Source organism: Drosophila montana, unplaced genomic scaffold (genome assembly GCF_035044405.1).
Source record: "Drosophila montana isolate Dmon_TW-CO22-7 unplaced genomic scaffold, ASM3504440v1 contig_2562_1, whole genome shotgun sequence".
In the NCBI taxonomy this organism is placed as follows: Eukaryota; Metazoa; Arthropoda; class Insecta; order Diptera; family Drosophilidae; genus Drosophila; species Drosophila montana.
In genome coordinates, this window is record NW_026997427.1 from 1 (window position 1) to 3,509 (window position 3,509).

At 34.4% G+C, this 3,509-nt stretch overlaps 1 long non-coding RNA gene across 1 annotated transcript; it reads right to left on the minus strand.

Annotated features, from left to right (window-relative positions):
• Positions 1-1,302: 1,302 nt before the first annotated feature.
• LOC135428808 (uncharacterized) lies at positions 1,303-2,607 on the minus strand. The gene is made up of 3 exons (XR_010436329.1): positions 2,332-2,607; positions 1,961-2,080; positions 1,303-1,892 (listed from the first exon to the last, which is right to left on the minus strand). It is a non-coding gene; the product is annotated as an uncharacterized LOC135428808 (long non-coding RNA).
• Between the last annotated feature and the right edge of the window lie 902 nt (positions 2,608-3,509).

Consider the following 3,509-nt stretch of genomic DNA (forward strand, 5'->3'; position numbering starts at 1 on the left):
AAAATCGGTTTTCGTGCGCGAGTGTTTTGCGAGTGATTTGTTGTTGCTTCCCATAGTAAATGAGCTTTATTTTTGAGTTTTATTTTGCGTTTGCGGACCAACTCGATCTACCTCTCGGGATTTTCAAAACGGTAAAAAAAGCTCGGAGCAAGCTCTGTCTCTTTATTACTCAATGTGAAGGGGCGAAGTGAAAAAAGCTGTTGTCACTAAGTCCTACTGGGTCTCGCATTTTTTTGTAAGCAGCGCTCGCGTCATACACTGGAAGCGCACCGTTAGAATTAGTTTGTACATACAAAAGTCGATCTCACGCAGCTGCACAATTTGCCTTTTCGTCGAGGTTCATTTTCGTTTTGTGCTTGCAGCTGAGCAGAAGTGTAAGTCACATCAAGTTGTAAAATATATGTAGGTTCTTAAGTAATGGAAATATAATAAAGATTTCAGCGTATCGTATCGTATCATATCGTATCGAATCGTAAAGCATACTGTAAGAAATGTTGTAATAAGTGTTGTCTTTATATTGATATTTTGTATTAAATAAAAAAGCTGGAGCACGTCAGTGCTGTTTGGTGATCATATTCAGAAAGTCTTTATTCCAATTTAAAGATTCATGCTTAGCCTATTAATACATGTACATACATATGTACATACATATATACATACTTATGCTGTTATCGGTTAACAGCTGCAAAGAGAGAGAGTGTGTAGCTTGCATATGCCTGTGTTAGTGAGCATACATATATATTTTGCTCATGGAATGCGCTCCAGGCGGAGCGTGGGATATGCAGCATAAACGGTCAGCTAGTGGGCTAGTGAACCGCGCTGGGTAATATGAGCCAGAGCCAATACATTAAAGTGGCTCTGTGCTGTTTAGTGAATAATTGTTATTGTATGCAACAAAGTGCCGCATACTATATGTTTGAATACAGGGTGTTCATTTAAGGCATATACATATGTACATACACACTACAATACAACGAACCTTCGAAATAGTTGTTTCTTTTCGACGCTAGAAATCCGTGCCAAATACGCGCCCCGGCCCGAGTCTAGGTGCCAACTAGAGGGTTTACTTTTTATTAATTATTTTTGTAATTATCAGCAATATTAACCTTTTTTCTCATTATGTCAAACAACATTGAATTGTCAAAATACTTTTGCCCACCAACAATTTTAGATTGACTTTTTACGAAACTGTTATATTAAATATTATCATTTCTTGAATTTAAAAAGTAATATATTATTTATAAAATTAAAAGTCGTTAAAATTTAATTTATAAACTCAATAAATCATAAGAAATCGCCGCATCAATCTTATTTCTCTAATGTCAAAGTACTTTTGTCCACTATTGTATAGCAAACGGACGTACTTGCTATGTTGAAAGAGTTGAAACTAGTTGTATACAATATTGTTTATCATTTTTTTCGGCTTTCATTTTGACATTGACTTATTCATCATTTTCTTAGCATGCAAAAAACGATTAAAATTTTTATGCTAAAGCTGTGTAAATGTAAGTTTCTAGCAGGTTGCAATGGATTCATAAAAGGTGTAAGTATTTGGTATTGCCAAAAGAAAGCCTACTCAATCAGCCATTTTAGTGACCTGGTCTTTATTGTTCATTTATGGCTTGATGCGAGTTAGCTTCAATAATCTTATATCTATTACAGACTGATAGAAATATATAAAAAATAATTGAATTTGCTATTAAGCTAGCGAAACTTTTAGAAAAACTTAATAATCCATGTAAACAACTTAAATATGATCAACTCCTGATTATGTGGTTTTTGTGAGAATGAAAACGGCTACATTTGCTGTAAACTCCAAATCTTTCTGCCCTTTTACGCAAATCCGATTATCACACAAATATGGCGCTTCCACCTGTAAGAAGCCATACCTGCTAAGAAGCCCAAAATGTATTTAAAGCGATCACTCACAGCAAATAAGCTTATGGCTTAAAATATTCACCTTTTTCTACTGCAGAAAGCCAACATAGATATCCAGTTTTTATTAGATCCCTGTGCTTGCTGCAGTTAAGTCGTTAATTAACATATATAAACAAGTTCCAGAAAGAAATTTCAAGGTTGCCTGAAGCAGAAAACGAGATTAGAAGGGACAATGTAACTATAAATCAATCTGTTTCCGATTTGTAAGCTTTAGGTATTGATATAGTAAATATTCGGCATTCAAGGTTAATAGACCTTTAACTTATTATTATAGATGAATATGTATGGTAGGTTCCAAATTGATTTCTCTGTTGAGCTCCCGTTTAAAACAAATTTTTAAAAATGCTTCCCCACTAGGTGGTATTTCTGTTATAGTTTTCCAATGATCCTTACTTTGCGATTTATGCTTCAATGATGTGGGCCCTTTCCAAGTATTTTGAGTTCATAGAAATCTTGCGACAATGATACGATTAATCGTGTGCTTCTTCTTTAAATAATATAGCATCGTGACAAGTGTCAGCTGATGATATTAGTCTTGTCCAAGCCGCATTTGTCAGCAATCGCATAGGCTCGTTAATGCCATTCATTTATTTATTAAAAATGCGGCGATATAGAGTTATTACACTTTAAACCTAGACTCAATTTGTTTCTACACGTAATGATTTTATTAAAGCTACACATTTAAGTGTGGCTTGAAGGCAGAGAATTTTACAGGCAGTTAATATCTTTAGTCGTCCGAAATACAGGAATTGTAAACGTAACTTGTTCTCTTATTTGGGATAGATTAGTTAATGGGACAACTTGCAAATAAAACTTCACCACAACATCACAACTACTTGTTCGCCCGACTTGTACAGAAGCTCTGTGTACCCTAATTGAGAAGATAGTTAAAAGTTTTTAATATAGAAGTTTTGTGTTGTTAGTTCATCTTTATTTAACTTAGGTAGTTTCCAATTGTCGTGTGTTAAGCTATATCATCATAAAGAGATGATAGAGATCGCGATTCAATCGGGCAATAACTTACATGTTAAGAAGTTATATAGTGGCATATTCGCACATATGCACAGTTATAGTGACAAATATAAGAAGGCAGCATAATTGCAGCTGCGAATCTGCAAGCGCTCGTCGCTTGTAAAAGCATAAATACAGTTAGGCAAAGCAATAAAACATTATTCAGATAATTGCAGCTGCATCCATACAGCTAAGCAAAGCAATAAACACCTTACTTAGATAATTGCAGCTGCGCGTCTTTACGTAGTAATAAGCTTCTCATTATAAAATAAGTTCTACTGAATTTTTAGTCTTAAGCTGATCATCAATTAAACACCACGCCCAAAATTTGCTCGCATTGTTATTTAAAGAATTATTTCGCCGTTGACCTTAGTGATAATATCACGGTTCATTTATTCATTTATATTATATAAACGATTTCACAGGCGCCGTCGATAGGATACTAAAAAGTATCCGACAAAAGAACCACTAGTGGAAAATAAAATAACTTTAATAATCAGTGACTAGTAACTTACGTATATTTTTTTTTGGCTTCAATCAGGATTGTAAATCCGTTTCGG